General features: G+C 41.4%; 1 protein-coding gene across 1 annotated transcript in view; it reads left to right on the forward strand.

Annotated features, from left to right (window-relative positions):
* The window catches only part of PPM1J (protein phosphatase, Mg2+/Mn2+ dependent 1J), a 43,540-nt gene extending 39,419 nt beyond the window's left edge, over positions 1-4,121 (forward strand). Inside the window, exon 11 of the transcript XR_013545131.1 lies at positions 344-4,121. The gene's annotated coding sequence lies outside the window, so the exon portion shown is untranslated. The remainder of the gene's footprint in view (positions 1-343) is intronic.
* Positions 4,122-17,278: the final 13,157 nt, after the last annotated feature.

The following is a 17,278-nucleotide window of genomic DNA, read 5'->3' on the forward strand; positions in this document are numbered from 1 at the left end:
AGCATCTCCTTTAGAGAACAGCATATTAAGAAGAAAAACTGGAGCCAGAAAGCATTTTTTCCCAACAGAAATGGCTTTGAGTTTTGGCTGGGCTAAGGCCAGAGGCCTTGAGAGGCCTTTCTCTGCTGCCTCAGTCACAGTTGTTCAAGCATGTAACTGGAAGAAGGATAAGCTTTGCTTTCCTAAATCCCCGTGTGAACCAGAACAAGAAAGATTTTCATGCAGATTTCACAGACTGGTGTCTGGCTTGCTTCAGCCATGTGAGCGTGAACGGTAAACTTCATGCTCCATTGCTTATTTCCCTCCCTTTCTTTTTCACTTTGTGTTTTGTGTCTTATTACAGAATCTACTACTGAATCATGACAGGAATTTCCCCACTGGCCATTTTCGTGTTTAGCCCATTTTGATACAGATGGAAAATCCAACAATTATGAAGGGAACAGAATGATGAGGTTGGTCTTCTCAAACAGCCATTTAATAATTAAAACCAAACCACGTTAGTTTCTTTGTATGTCACTTACCTACAGCATCTCACAATAAAGAGGACATGAAATAATACATTTGGGGGTCAAGAGGAAGGAGGAAGAGATTTTTAAAAGTATTAATCAAAATAAACCAAAACGGTATAACAGACTTTAAATAAATTAAGTATTATAATCAAAGCCTAATACATAAAGGAGCAAAATCAACTCTGACTCATTAGCAGCACTAGTCTTACTGCACCTGAAGAAGAGACAGCAGCAACCCACAACATAAAGTTTATAACAGAGTTTAGAAAAGTTACTTTTTTTTACTACATCTCCCAGCTTCCCTACTGACCTGACCTCTTCCTGCTGTGTATGAAGACCATTAGTCTTCCAGAGCTTGGAAATAATACTTTTTCAGACTCCAATTCCCAGAATGCCCCCATTGCCCTAACTAGTTGAGGATTTTTGGAAGACACGCCTCCCTTCAAACAGTAGCATTTCCAAGCTTTTGCTGGGAGTGGGCCGCATCTTCTTACCATGCCATGTTTCCCAGTTGGTTCCTCCTCATCTTTCCGACTACAGACAATATTTATGCAATTCAGTGGACTCACAGGACCACATGCTACTGATAGTCATCAAACACACTATTCTCCATATGCCTTGTTCCAGGATGAAGAATGAAAAAGTAGGAAAATATGATACTAATGCACAAATTAAACTGCAACCAAATCCTAACCATATTGAAAGTAAAACAGAAATTGAGCCAGATGGAATCACAAAGCTTTAAAATAAACATCTTGTTCGGTTCACCTCCCTGCATGTAATCTGGTATCATCTGGATGTGGAAAATTAAAGGAATGTAGATATGCACAGTGGATTTGTGCAAGAGAGTTTGCTTCATTCTTAGCCAGCCCATGGTACCCTTCCAAGTGTATATTTCTCTGGCAAGCAATAAATGTAAATACTATTTCTATTAATCTAAAGCAGATGCCTCATCCTTTCCTTTCTCCTAGCCATTAATTAATCAGTCAGTGACAACTTCTCATTCTTTTGAGACAAAGGACTTGCAGATGACAAATAGATCACTACAGTCCAATCTTTTATTCAGCTATGCCAGGCTACAGTCATTTTCCAAACATCTGCCGCCTGTTGAGGTATCGCAAACAACTATCTTTAATCATGGTTATAAGAAGTACAAAGTCAATGCTTTTCATAGTGGGTCTAATGACTAATTTATTTTAAACTTTTTTATACAACCCTTCACCTTTTTTAGAATTTCAGGGCAGTTTACCATTAAGCAAGAATGCAAGAATAAAATTATAATTATAACCTACAGTGCCAACTCACACATATTCACTACGTAATTCTCTCTCTTTATCTTTATCTATTCTGTTTTTTGTTAATGTTGTAAACTGTTATTTTAATTGTTTATTGTTTTTATTACATATTAATTGTTTTTATTACATGCTTTGTGAACCGCCCAAAGTAGACTATGTCTAAATGGGCAGCATATAAGCTCAACAAACAAACAAACAAATAAATAATGCCCAGGTGTGAAAAAATGCACATGTTTTTGCATGGAACTAAAATAATAGCAATGTTAGTGTCTGACAAGCCTTCTTAGGACACTACTGCTGACACTTTTTTCTATCTGTAATACTGATTGAGCGCTATCCCTCTTTGAAAGAAATAAAAAATAAAACAAATATTAAAATTAACACTGCTGGTAGCAGTGGTGAGAGGCTGTGAGAAGCAGTCAGTGTGAGTGTGGGTGGGTGCCACAAACTCCCTGTACTTGAGGCTTTGTCCTGCCCTCGTCCATCTTTGCACTGGCTGCCCCTCACAGCCACTTGCCGCTGCCACTGGCAGTGTTATTTTTAATATTTGTTTTCTTTCAAACTAGGATAGCATTCATTCAATATTATAGACAGAAAAAAGATAACAGATTAGACTGCACGTTTTCCCTGCAGCCTGGAACCCATGATCCTGGCATCTAATGCTTAACAATCTCCACATACATAATTTACTCTGACACAGGCAAGCATACATGCCAAATTAATTAAAAATAAATCACATCCAGAACTGAGTTAAAATAAACAACCCCTTGAGGCTGTTTAGAATACCTTACTTTCTGAACACAAAGGACACACTTTCCAGCAAAATTCAACAAAAATTAACTCATCTGAAATGTGGTATTGGAGGAGAGGCTCCAGTACCACAGACCACCAGAATAGCGAATAAGTGGGTGCTCAGTCAAGTCAAGTTTGAACTCTCACCAGAGGAAAAATGAGTAAACGGAAATTATCCTACCTTGCACATATAATGAGAATACAGAATTGACAGGGAAAAATAATATTGCCAGGAAAACTGGTGTGGGCATTAGGAAAAGAGGAAGACCTAACATGAGACAGATTGTCTTACAAAAGGAAGCCACAGCTGTTAGTTTGCAAGACCTGAGCAGAACTTATTGGAAAAGACAATATTGCTAAGAAAGGGGTGCAGTAGAAAGATGGAACAACCTAACATGAGATGTTGGTTTCCAAGATCTGAGCTGCTAATGATAGGACATTTGGGAAGTTATTAAGTGGCATAGCCATGAAACATCAGAAGTGACTTGATGGCACATAACATCTTGAGAGAGGTTTTTTTTTAATTACCAGCAATTTTATAAGATGGGTGGAAAGCTGGAAATGGTCTTAATTTTCAGCTTGTTTCTATGACCGTTCTCTCCAAATCAGTCCTCCCCACCACCTCTAAATGTAAACAACATTTAATTTCACAAAGTTCCTGGTAGCAAACTTGTACCATGCATGCCTATTTTTATAATAAAGTGGCTGTTTTTCTCTTTTGAAAGACATTTTTAGAGGATCAGTACTTTAGCTCCTACAGCCTGGATTCTTTCTAAATAATAATTTGTTGTTTTTTTAAAGCAGGTGGGACTAACCTTTCTCTTTCAAAATAAGCAAGATTGGCATTTTCAATTTATGTGATCTATTTTAAATCTGAGGTCATTTGGGGACCACCTATTTCTGAAACAGATTTATTTCTGAAAACCGTTGTCCAAAGTTCCCTAATTTCTGTGTCGAATTTGGTGGTGATCTGAAACCCAGCCTCAAAGTTATTTTTTTCTTCGTTTCACTTGCCCTTATTTTTAGAATCTTCTCATAGAATGTTGATTTGCTTTGCTGTACAGTAATACAGATACATTCTCAAGCAGCTATAATACTTGTTTCTATGGTCAGCTGCAGTCCTCTCCTGCAACCAGACAGGCCAATATTCTTTGTTATACTGTATAATCAGTGATAGTGATGGCTTCACTGTGATAAGATGCGTTAGGAAGGCTACAATTGCAACATACAATGTGTTTATGTTGCAATGGAAAGTTACCAGTACCATGTCAGAAGTGCCTTCTCTAGAGTACCCCCCCTGTATGTATGTGTTTGTGTGTGTGTGTGTGTGTGTGTGTGTGTGTGTGTGTGTGTGTGTGTGTGTGTGTGTGTGTGTGTGTGTGTGTGTGTGTGTGTGTGTGTGTGTTTACCTGGCATCCTCTTTAGTAACATTTTGTTCCCAAGCCAAGTAGCCATTTGGTTCTTGATGCTAATTTTTATTGTTGCTTTCACTATTAAATGCTGGCTCTTAATGTGGAAACAAAAATGCTGAAGTCTTATTTCAGGCAATGTTTAACTCCAAACCCTGTGAAACTGTTTTTGTTTATTCTGTTTGCAAACCACCCCAAGCTTATTTGCGCTTTAAACTCATAAATGAATGGTGAACAAACCAAACCCTGCTCTCGGCCCCCTCCGTCAGCAACTCTAATTCCAGACGTTTTCCAGCTTTATGACAACTATCAGCCACCTGTGATACTTCCAGATGTGGTTGGGCTCTCTTCAGCACTACCTAGCAGGACCAATGAGGAGGGATGCCAAGAACCATACAGTCTAGGAACATCTGACTGGGCCTCGGATCTCCATCTCTGGGGCAGGAATTGCTACCAACGCTGGGACACCTGGGGCTGCAATGCTGCGGATGCAGAGGCTACAGAAACCCCATCGCTGACCTCCCCATTCCTCTTGGCCCTTTGGCTGAACGACACGGAGGCTTTTCATTCTGATCCTACCCCATATGCTCTTCTGTAACCCTGGTGCTCATTCCTGGCTATTGACTGGAGCTCTGGTCCTGTCCCTTCTCTTCTCTCTCATCTCATTCATATTCATTCTCTCCTCTCTCTCTCTCACACACACACACACGTACACACACACACACACACACACAGAGGGAGAGAGAGAGAGAGAGAGACGATGGCGCGGGCCTCGAGCGAGTGACTCAGGCGAGGCACACCCGCCATCCCCCGCCCAACTCGTGGCGCGCCCCCCCCGCCCGGGTCGCACGTCCTCTGGCCCCTCGCTCTGACCCGATCCCAGGCAGGCCCTCCCTGAGGCGGGGCGGGAGGCGGCCCCGGAGGCGCGGCGAGTCCCCCCCCCCAGAAGCGCGCGCTGGTTTCCGCCTCTCCATTGCCCGAGACGGTCTGCCAGGAGGAGCGGGCGGACGAGCGACGCCGGAGAGCCGACCCGACGTGAAGGTAGCGCTCGGACTAGGGGACGGGGACGGGGACGGGGACTGGGCGGGACTGAGCTTTCCTTGGTGCGGGCGAAGCGGACGTCGGGCGTGCCCGGAAAGTAGCCCGGCTCGCCTAGGAAGAGGGATCGAGGACGGGGATGAGATCAGGGGAGAGAGAAGGCGCCGGTGGCGACCGAGGGCTGGCGTGGGGGCTTGGGGCGAGCGGAAGGCAGATAGGAGGGGCCGCGCTGCTCCGGCCATATAAGGGATCGGCTCTGAAAAGTGGGGAGTCAGTCAACCTGTCCGGCTCAGAGGTCATGCCTGTGCTTACTCTGAAGTAGACCCAACTGTTGCAAGAGCTTCGTAAGTGCATGGAGGAGCGCAGCTTTAGTGTGTTCAGCAGTATTACTTTTTTTAAATTTTATTTTAAAGCCCCAGTGAATGAGATCGCCTCCTGCTATGTGACTTTGGGTGCCTTGTGTACCATCAAGTCGTTTCCAACCTATGGGGACCCCGATACGGTTTTTGAGGTAAATCCAGACGTTCACGGAGCGGTTTAGCGTTTCACACTCCCAGCCCCGTGAGTTTCCATGAACAAGTAGGAAACCCAGGTCTTCTCTTGAGCACTAAATTAACGTTTTATTTGCTACACCACACAGGCTCTCGTAGGTAACCTTAGATGTTCCTTAAGTGCTTTATTCAAGGAGGTATTTGCTATAAGGGTGCCTAAAACTATGAAAAGAAGAAAGTTTTCTCTTAACAAGTTCATCTATCTGGAAGTGACTGGGTCGGTGACATTGGCAGTTATAAAGGAGACACGTGTACAGAGCTTGTGGGCTGAGCTGGGGACTCAGTGCTAAGGGTGTTTTGTAGTGTGGAATAGGAAAGTGGCAAAGTGACCTAGGCTGCGACAAAAGGCTTGTATTGAGGATAAGTACTTCATTTGCTTTGTTTTAGAGGAGGTGCTTCTTTTCAATCAAAAGAAACAGTTTCATCTAATGAGAGAATTAAAAAAAAAATCAATAGAGAAAATTTGAAATCTTGGACATTGGAGAGACACATTGAAGCCAATCTTATCATCATATAGAGTTTCAAGGTCTGTTAGATGTTCAAGGAATATTTTACCATTTTCCATTCCCTTGGGTTTGTATGGCTGAGTGGGGATTTCAACTCCACCGTCCTAAATCGCAATCTGATACACTGTCCACTACACTGGTTCCCAAAAGGCCCCTAATTTTTTTTCAAAAGGCTTACTATAGATGTCCCTATACACACTCATGCCATGCTAGTGAGAGCATTCACCCATATTGGGCTCATCATAAAATAAGATTCCGATTCTGGTACCTGGCTTATGGTACCTCACATACCAACCTCAAGACAAAAATTATGGGAAGCATATTATGTTTCTGTGGGAATTCTAGCATATGGTGATAGTCTGCTCTGGAGACAGAGTGGGACCTTCAACACCTCTTATTTCGTAAGACAGCTTTTGGAATCGCTGGTCAGGACTTAAACTCTTTGTTCTTCAAAATTAGCAAGACCCTGATTTGCGTGTGTGTGTTTAATCTTTAAAAGACAAAGTGCTTCAAACCTTGCTGAGAGTTTTCCCTTTTCTGACCATGAATGAGCTGTCCCTAGTTCCAGAAGTATGAGATTTAAGTAATTTTCCTTCATCAATGAATAACTTAGATGTGTGCAGGCTCAAAGGGACTCTCTCATTTGTTACTGCTTTGTATGTTTCATATCTGAAAGTGGGCTCTATTGAATTATTGTATTTTATTCTTTATTTATTGTAAGCATTCTATATGCTGATCTTGGGACACTGTTTAATTTGGACCCAATTCTTTTTCCCTTTCTCATCATCATCGTCATCCTTTGAGGAAGTGTTCTCCCCATCCTTTAGTCTCTAGTCAGTTTTGCTTTTGGCAGGTATTTGGATGGGTTGAATTTGTTTGGAGGCAGCCACAAAAACACATTACTAGTGAGTAACTAAGGATGGATGGATGGGTGATATGACAGATGGAAATAAGTGAATTATGTGGCAGAGAAGAACAACCTATGAAATACATATTTCCAACTACTGTTTATGCATGCTGCTCATTTGGAAATTCTGTGAGAGTCTTTTATGGGAGAAGAACAAAACTGTAGACCTGTCACATACACAGGTGGTGTCTTTATTACTTAGAAAATGCAATAAAGGAAGAGTACATGACCCTATCTCTTTTCCTACGTGTGGATGTTGCATTTTCCTCTCCTTCCCTGACAGACTGGTTTCCCATATGATTGTGGACTGTGATTTCCTCTAGTTTTTAAACAAATAATAAATTAACAAACAAATAATAAATTAACAAACAATTCCTATTTGCTTAGCTCCCTTTCTGAGACATATATTGGGGTGGGAAGCAGTTTGTGCTAATCACTTAGGAGCAAGGAAGTATGCCAGGACAATGACTGAACAGTTTGTGTTGTGTGCATGTTCTCTTTCTTTCTTTCTCTCTGCCTGGAATCTGACAGCTAAGTCCTGTCAGTGCAAGTCAGCCCCCGGCAACGCCCCCCAAATCCTGTGCCAGCCTCTAAGTAAACCTCCAGTGAAAAAGGCAGCAGCCTTGTCATGTTGGTTTACAGAGATGCTTGTGACTGGCAGATGTTTTGTTTCTGCAGTCAGGCTCCAGCATACCTATTCGTTAAGGAATAAAAGGCAGCCTTGCACTCTGGAGGAAGAGGAGGGGGAGGGGAAGGGGGACCATTAAAAAGTCAGTGAATTGAGCAGTCCACCCAGATGGACAGCTCCTAACACTCCCCATCACATTGACCGCTTTTCCTTCTTTCTCTCCTTGACAGCTTGCTTTTTTTTTAAGTGAGAAAAAGGCAGAAGAAAACCTGGAAGGGTAACAAATAGAGGACAATATCTTCTGGAGCTCTTTTGAACTTTCTGTGTTAGGCAGAGTGAAGGCGCAGTAAAAGCGTTCTCTTCGAAGCACCCAACGTACCTATTTTCTCTATTTCAGAATCTATTCTAGATGGGTCTTATTTCCGAAATGGTTTTCAGATAGTTTTAGCTTTGAACCATTTAAGCCAACCTTCATCAGACTGTTCTCGTGCATGATCCCTATTTAAATGAAACGTAAATGCAGAAATGTATGCCTTTTTAAAGGGCACAGAACTCTGCCTTGTATTGCATCAGTCCATTGGTCTGTCTAGTCCAATGTTCTCACCTTTGGCTGATCATAGCTCTCCAAACTTGCAGACTGAGTTTGAAACAGGAACCTCTCCTAGCATTTCCTGGAGATCTCTGATATTCTCTTACTCTTCTCCCACCCACATACTAACCCAAGCTAAATCCTGTTTAGCTTTTGAAACCTGATGAGATTGAGAGTTTGAAGTGTCATATGGTGTTTTACTCTTGTGCAACTACTGTCCATTACAGTGGGTCTCATTTAAGGGATATTCTCCTGCATTAGAAAAGCTATCACTGCTTTTCTAATGTAAGCTCTGTGTATAATTTCACTTCACTTCCCATGCTTGGTTCACACTAGTGAGTGTAACATTTGCTCTGAAAGCAGGAAAGGTACAGTCCTGAGTATCCCATTTCAGAAAAAAAAAATTACAGATCAACACAGTGGCAAAATACTAGTAAAATAAAAGACTGCATGTTTTAATTTACGCTAACATACTTTTGTATTAAATGATGTTACATGAATATTGCGGTTTTAACCAAAAAGGGGATGTTTTCATGCCACAGACTTGACAATCCCAATACACTACTGCACATGTCAAAACTGCCCTCTTTCAAAAAAAAAAGTCAAGAAGAACTAAAGGGACCTATACCTATTGAGATTGCTCTGCTTTTCCTGTCTTCTATGTAGGCTGAAAGACATTATGCAATCATGAGACAAGAGCAGGGAAAGACACTTTCATGACAACCTCCCTTAAAATGTGGGTGAAAAATGTGGCTGTTCTGCAGTTAAGTACCTACTTTGGGAGCATCTTAAAACAGAGAGAGTCATTTTACTTGCCTAACGGGGCTGGCACTTCAAACTGGAGAAAAGCAGAATTAAGAGCCAGAGCCTTTCTCTTCTAAAAAGTTTTCAAGTCATTGATGGTTAAACATATTTTGTAACTTGCTTCTATTTGTAGAAGAACTGAGTGCCATCCAATGCTAAGAATGTATTCAGCAAATATTGATTGATCCCAGAGCAGCCACAGTAAAGTATTAAACTTCTAGAAGCTCTTCCACAGATTGCAGTATAATGACAGTGCCTCTAATGTACGTTGCCATTGAGGCTTGCAAGTCAAGTGCATCCTGTTTTTAATTCTGAACTTAAAATTTAGTCAGTGGATCACCGTTGTGGACTCTCCATGGGCTCCTGGATTGCAGCTTCCATTAGCTTCAGCCTCCCTATCCCTAGTAGCCTGCATATCTGAAGAACCACAGTTGCCAACAACAACTCTTTATAAAAATTATCAGTGATGAACATTATCATTATATATCAGATGCCTTTCCCCCCTTCTATTAAAAAAAAGACTCGTACTACTTATAGCAATGGAAACACATCAAGTTAAAAACAGCATCATATAAAACTAAACATATATTTCATTTCCAGAACCCCAGTGTGTGGTTTAATTTGCAATGGATACCTGAAATCAGGTGAGTATAGTTTGTAAAACTGGACACTCACTCTGGGCTTTGGTTATGTTGTTTAGAGGTGGTAGTATTTGGAGGGTTTTTTTTTCACAACTATGTTCCCCCAAACAGTTATTGCTTACCTGAATCTTCTGTGAACAGGAAGAATCACAAAGTTGAAGCTGAAATAAGTGTCTTGCCTTACTCCCCTCCCCCTCCCCCAGCAGTGAGGACTCTTTTATCCTTCCTGTTTCTTCTCTTCTAACCAGCTTATTCACAGGGAGCGGCTTGTCACCGCTGCCAAGTGTACAATGGCAAGCTGAGTTGGCTAACAGTTTAGACTACACAGAGCTGCTGTAAGTGCAACATGTTCTTATTTCCACAAATTTTCTCAAATCTAAATTGAAGACCAACTTTAGACAGAGAACTATATTGCATTTCTGATGATCAAGCCATTCCCTGTTTTCTGAAACACCATTCTGACATTCAGATCTATTTATGTGAAACTCAGGGGGGCATAATCAACAGCATCATTGCTTTGCCAAGATGGATGAATGTGGCCATTGTCTTCATTGAACAAGAAATTATTCCGTAATCCTCCTGGAGTGTAAATCTGGAAGAAAAAAAAGAGAGAGCCTGTATTTCAGCATTTAATTTTTTTTTCTTCAGCTTGGCTGTTAACACATGGCTTAGCTCTGGAAGGTAAAGTATGTTAGACCAAATTAAAAGACAAAAAGCAGTGAAAGAGATGCTCACTCAAAACCATCTGAGCGGCTTTGGCCATTCTCAAGAATAGACTTTGCTTCTTTGGCATTATTGTGACACCTGACAACAAGGGATGCTGATGTTCTGCAGTTAAAAGTTACCTACCCAGTGACTGAAAAGGAAAGAAAAAAATTAGTGTAGAATGGGCACCCATTTCCCCTGCCATTTGGTGCTTCCTCCATGCCTTCTTTCTTCCACCACTGCTTTCCTTATATGGCAAAAGATATACCTGAAAATCTTAGTTGTTGAAAAGAATGCAATTTGGGGTCAGGAGAAGTGGCACATGGAGTAGAGGAGGAAAGAGCTGCTTAGTCCTGTTTGCATCTATATCTTCTCCCTTGCACTTTTCAGGAGTGCGGGGGGGGGGGAAATGTTAAGCCCCCCCCTTTTCTGCTACTTTCCCTCTCCATCCCAAGTCATCCTTCCTCCGTCTCTTTATCTTCCAGCAGTTTGTGAAATGCTAGCTTCAAGTTATTTCAAACACAGGCTATTAGGAGTTGGAGTTCACTTGCATTTCCTCTGCTGGCTGCATTTTCCTTTCCAGGAAGGAGACAGAGTTGTCTTGATAATTGCCGTAACAGGAAGGATTTTTTAGGATTAAAAACCTCCTGCCACTTTTACTGCTTTGGCTGGAATTTTTGTCAGCTTTGATGAAGATCAGGCAAGTCACTTTTGTTTGAAAGCTCCTGTCTGAATATATTTTCCAATGTAGCTTTTCCATCCCTGGTGCTGCAGATGGTAGACAGGAAACATTAATGTTCATGGAATATCTGTAGGAGCTCCAAGCTGTGTTAGAATCAACTTCATCACATACAGATGAACAAAATTGTGGCTAGTGATTCCACAGCTCTTCAGAATGCTGTTCATAATTCTTTTCAGTTGTTAGTATTGTTACTGTTATTGTTATTTTTAATGTTATAAACCACACAGAGTGGCATTAGAGCACACTGAATTGATGGTTGCACAGTGTGTGGCTTGTATGTTGTTCACATCACTGGGACTTATTGGCTGCAGATGTTAGCAATTAAGTGATGGTAAAGGTAAAGGTTCCCCTTGACAATTTTTTGTCCAGTCGTGTTCGACTCTAGGGGGCGGTGCTCATCCCCGTTTCCAAGCCATAGAGCCAGCGTTTTGTCCGAAGACAATCTTTCCGTGGTCACATGGCCAGTGCAACTTAGACACGGAACACTGTTACCTTCCCACCGAAGTGGTCCCTATTTATCTACTTGCATTTGCATGCTTTCGAACCGCTAGGTTGGCGGGAGCTGGGACAAGCGACAGGCGCTCACTCCGTCACGTGGATTCAATCTTACGACTGCTTGGTCTTCTGACCCTGCAGCACAGGCTTCTGCGGTTTAGCCCGCAGCGCCACCACGTCCCTTGTAATTAAGTGATGAGAATCTTGATAAAAGGGTGGCAGATAAATGTATGTGCTTTATTGTTCTGGTGGCAGCTGCCTGAGTCTTTGGTTCTGACAGCAACTTGGGCTGAGTTTTTTGTCTTTTCTTGTGCTGCGAGGTTCTTTAAATGAAGATCTCCCCCTAAGGAATGTGTAGATAACTTTTATAGGGCCAGCTGTTGCTACCAGGTACTAATTCATTTCTCTAATTTATTCATTTCCCTGTTTCTGATGTTTGATTAGTCAGCTGCTGCATTGGTGGCAGCTTGTAAAAGTTACTTTTTGGGGCTGCAAGTCTCAGAATCCGTAGCCATCATAGCTACTAGACAGCCCCAAAAAGTAACTACTGTACGTTATTCTCTGGTTGTTGCCTGGACCAGGCACCAGGACTTCATGAATGGCCCTGGCAAAAGGTGTGGAATTGCTGTCTTCCTCTCTAGTACCGCTCTGCAGGTTGTTCCCTGCATACAGTAGAGCACTTTGTGCAGCTTGTGACATTCCCAGCTGAACCTGGTATGGATTGCATGATTGCATGACTGCAGAGCCAGAAGTTGGGAATCCGATTCCAGGTTGTGCCTTCTTGACAGAGGCTGAACTTGACAATCCATAGGGTCGCTTCCAGCTCTGCAGTTCTAAGATTAAGATAAGATTATTTTGATTTGGCAACTCCTATGGCAGTCTTGCAGACAACAAAACTAGGATATTTATAAACTCCTGGGGGCGCAGCTGGTGCTGTTCATGGATTTCGGGCTGCATTTAGCTCAGAATCATAAGTTGGCCAAGCTTGGACTGGAGTCAAAACCACCTGTGGTAGTTGCAGTAAAATTTATCCTGCAGGTCACTCTACAGACTGTTGAGTTACAGTAGGATCTGGACCTGCAACGTATTCCCTCCCCCATCGCCCCAAATAGATAGGCTATTGCTGATCTGTTGTAACATCTGAATGTTTTTGTCCCCTGGCTCCGGGTTTTATCTATACAACCCCTAGAAATAGATAGAGAGCATTATGTGTTCTTTCCAAATTTACTTTTCCAGTATTGTGGGGGGGAATACTTAGCATTCCAAAGCAATTTTGCCCATTGGTTTAAGGCCATGAATGTTCAGGCAAGATAGGGACAGATGAAATACAAACATAGTTTGCTTTCCTTTTTTAAACAAATGATCAAAGAGTCTGATAGCCGTGATCTATTCCCAGTCATCTTGACGGCAGCGTAGGAATTCCTTGTTTTGCAATATCCTGAATTATCTCTCTGTCCGCGTGGCTTGGACCAAACCACTGAATGTTTGGCACATGAGTAAAGAGCATTGTGCCACTCAAGAGGTTAGCTGAAACAGTGCACAATTCTTGTAATAAGTTGGAGCTTGCAGCTATTTTGAAATGTGAACTGGATTAACATATTGTCACAGAGGGTGACCTGTAAACTGTGAAACATCTGATTGAAAATCTGAGGGCAGTGTCAATGGTCTAAGCTTGTCCTTGCAACAACCTTGTGAGACAGGTATGCATGAGACAGATTAGAGGCTCAAGATCACCCACTGGATTTAAGGGCACATTTGAACCCATGGTTTTCTGGTTCTTGATGAGATTCCAAACATGGCACCATATTGGCTCTCAGTCTTACATGTCTCAGCCATGATTAGTGAAATGAAATATCATAGAAATCTGGACATTACTTTTCAGAATGTCATGACTATTGGTGAAACACCAGAAGGGCAGGTGCGTGATATATTTTCATGGGCAGGGAGTGACAAAGGCAAGGTGCCATAACTGAAAAAGCCATGCTACAGATTGTTATAGAGCATTCACCCAAACTGAAGATTGTTGTCATTGGGGGTATGGGTGTAGGTAGTCTTACTTGAATTCTATTGCCCAGGAAAGGGGAAGTATTTCCTTCCCATTAACCACCTGCTTGGCATGGCCTCAGCGTTTAGATCAAATATCCTAATTGACACGAATGGGAACATTTTAGAGGGCCATTTTGATGGTGTTGAAAAGGGAAGAAAGCACATCAACTCTCTGTTCTTTGTTTCAAATCAGACACTCCTCCCCCCACAATCATTAAGAGAGAATGAAGTTTGTATCTGCCTGACACCGGTTTGATCTTTTTTCTGTTTGTTTCTGATTTTTCTTTTTTTTTTTTTTCCTTTTTTGCTGAAATGATCTTTTGCTAATAAGAGCTTTACCTGGCCTCTTGATATGGAGCACACAAAAATAGATCTTAATGGATATTGGGATAAGACAGTATTAAAGAATAAATAGGCTAAAATAAAAGAATGCAAATAATGACATTTTAACCCTGTGGTTAACCTCTGAACTAAATGGGACACATCGAGCTCTTATTTATAATGATAAACTGACTTCATCGTTTTTCAAGCATGATTATTTATTCTTTACTAGCCAAACATAATCATTTTATATTTAGTTAGTGAAAATGAAATACTCTAGTCTGACCTGTCTCTCAGTGAACATTGCATTTTTATTACTACTTTATTTTTGCAAGAGTAGAGCTGAGCAAGAAGACAAAATAGACTTGTGTTCATGGTTCTGTAGTTTAAGTCACAAATTGATGTAAGAGTTTTTTTCCCCCTCTATAGTAATAATTTAAAGATACTCCCTCTATAGAAGGGCTGGAGAAAATGTGGGCTCCTTCTTGTTGTTGGACTACAAGCCCATTATCCTCCACTGCTTTTTGTGCTGCCTACGTTGCACTCAAAACAGTATCATCAAGGTCAGAGTATCCCTGTCCTTGCTATATGGGTGAAACCGGAAAGTGTGCCTACTGTAAACATTCCAAGAGAGAGATGCCATGCTTGGTAGTAAAAATGAAAAAAACGGTAACAATGTTTTATTGTAAATGAGTCTGTTTTGGCACTCATATTTGCAGAGTTGTTTAGAAAATGTATCAAGTAGTGGGAAACCTAATGTAAATCAGTAGTAGTCAAATACTCTTTCCCAGTTGCTGATTAGAATAAAAATTTGAATTGTTTTGATTTAGATTTGTCCACCATTACTCATTAATGTGTTAAACAAACCAAGGTTCTGACTCAGCATGAAACAGCTTCCTACATTCCTAGCCCATTTAACAGCATCTGAGTAGCTCATCCTGTTTCTGGTGGTATTCCCCACCTTAGCTGAATGCAAGCTCATGGATGACTTTGCTATAGCCACCATGACAATTGTTCCATTTCAAGGCTTTGTTGTTATTGGCAGGATGATGATAATGGCCTTGACTTTAAAATGCTGTTAACCCTGAATGGTCTAATGGGAGGGCGAGTGAGACCAGCTGAGATTCCATGTGATTCTGAACTTCTGGACCTTTAAAATCTCTTTGCCTTCCTGTTCCTCCTTCCAGTCCTTTTAACATTAGTTGTTCTTGCCTTGTGGAACCCATGTGTAATGATCATTGTTGTGGGTGCTGCTCAGTTACCCTTTGGCAAGGCAAGCCCTCATTCACTTTGTCCAGTTTGTTTGTTTATCTGGGTAGCCTGGGTATGGAGGAGATGAGAGGGAACACCAAAGGTATCAGTGATTTAGATACTTTTGTGCAAAACTGTGCAGATGGAATCCTGTGCTGAACCAGAGCATAGGGATGCCAGGAAAGTTTGGCTGAACAATGGTGTTGAATGAAAAAGCCTTTAAAATCACATTGTGCTGAACAGTAATGATCACAAAAGACCTTCACATGATTGGATAAATTTTAGCTGACCTTTAGCTACCTTAAGTATCCACATGCCCAGCTCAAACATACTCACTCATAAACTCTCAGCCCTTGATTTGGGTGTTTGCCTTGCAGTTCCATCCCTCTGCAACTCTAAAGGAGTCTTCTATGGATGTGAAAGTCCCAGTATCCTGGCCCCAAGCCATTGGTCCCATTGTTAAAAAAGCCAGCCAGCCAAATTGTTCAAACAAGGCAGTTTCCCTGGGCAACATGAATGTGCTTCCCACATGCTATGCATACAAGATTAAGGAGCGAGAGATGTTTTAAAACAAAACTTGATTTGCCTAAGCTGTGGGTCCCCAGCTAGAGAAACAATCTATAGCTTTGGATACTAGCAAACTGGAATTTAGAGAATTCATAATTTCACTTTCTGGGATATCGAATGCTGTTCTGTCCTTGCATTGAAGGGAATATTAAGAAGGCAGTGGCTCATTATTTGCCTTTCATGGTGGGTAAATGTGCGTCTTCAGATGTTTTTGAATTCCAGCTTCCGTAATTCCATACCATCAACTAGGGAGTTGCCCTGCCTACTTTAGATACTTGACCTTAAAACGCTGTTTTGTTCTCAACCTTAACTTGATTTTTCTTAAATCATTCATTTGGCACAGAGTGGGTGAGTGAAGTGGGACCAGAAAAGGTAATCAAATGTGGATGACCTTCCCAGGGGATATTCTTAACTGGTGCTTCACTGGTGTTGCAGAAATATTTGTACTATTCTATGAAAGTATATTTATATTTGTATTTTTTTAAAAAAACAGCAAATAAACTGCAGCAAATGAGAGAACTGGTGAAGGCACCAGGAATTTTAAAAAGAACCATTTAAACATTAGTTTCTGAATGCATCTTTGATGAGATTTCAGTTGTCAGCCTTTAGGGAATTCCAGGATATCTTCCCTTTAAACATCTCAGGAGCTGATTTTGAGACTGTGTTTTTGCAGACATAGATGCCATTCCTGTCTGTGTGTGCCTAAGTAAACATAGTGTGAACTGCCAACAGACTTCTCAATGTATCTGGGCAGGTCAGTGCTAATTTACACATTCCAAGCTTTAGAGGACTCATAGCAAGTCAGAGCTGTATGTTAACTCATTTTATGCACAATACCTTAAACATGAGTAGAAATGGCAGCTTGCTTTTGATGTAGTAACATGCTTAAATATAGATACAATATGGATCCAGAGTAATTACTTATTGAAACATAGTTTTCAAAGTCTGATCTGGGACCCACCTTAAGCTTGAATCTCCAGCATGAGATCCACTTCTTAATGTTTTGCCAAAGTCTTATGCTAAACCACTAGCTTGATAGCCACCAATGACCAGAAACTGCATGCAGGTGAGTAGATGCAAGTCTTTGCAGGTGAGTGCACAGACTGATGGTGGAGCCCTGGAGCACTCTGTCCTGGAGAAGAAAAGCTGTTTCCTCTGCCCCACACACCCGGAAAAGGAATGTTCAGCCCTCTGGTACCCCTCAGCTGCCAGGTAGTTTGGGAGGCAGACTAGCAAATGAAATTGCATTTGCATGGCTATTCTAATGGTATCTAACCATATTTCTTTATAATAATAGGTATTATTTAGGTAATGGCATACATGCAGCCCAAACACAGACCCAAATATAAAAATGGTAGACTAGTCCAGTGCCATAGAAAAATAGTTTCTATTTCTTAAAATATCTTCTATTTTATATTTCATGTCTCTAATAAGATTTAGTGTGAGACACCAGTGTCTCACTGTCCCCTGAGCTTCTTGGCC

The sequence above is a fragment of the Pogona vitticeps genome, chromosome 4, assembly GCF_051106095.1.
Source record: "Pogona vitticeps strain Pit_001003342236 chromosome 4, PviZW2.1, whole genome shotgun sequence".
Lineage (NCBI taxonomy): Eukaryota > Metazoa > Chordata > Lepidosauria > Squamata > Agamidae > Pogona > Pogona vitticeps.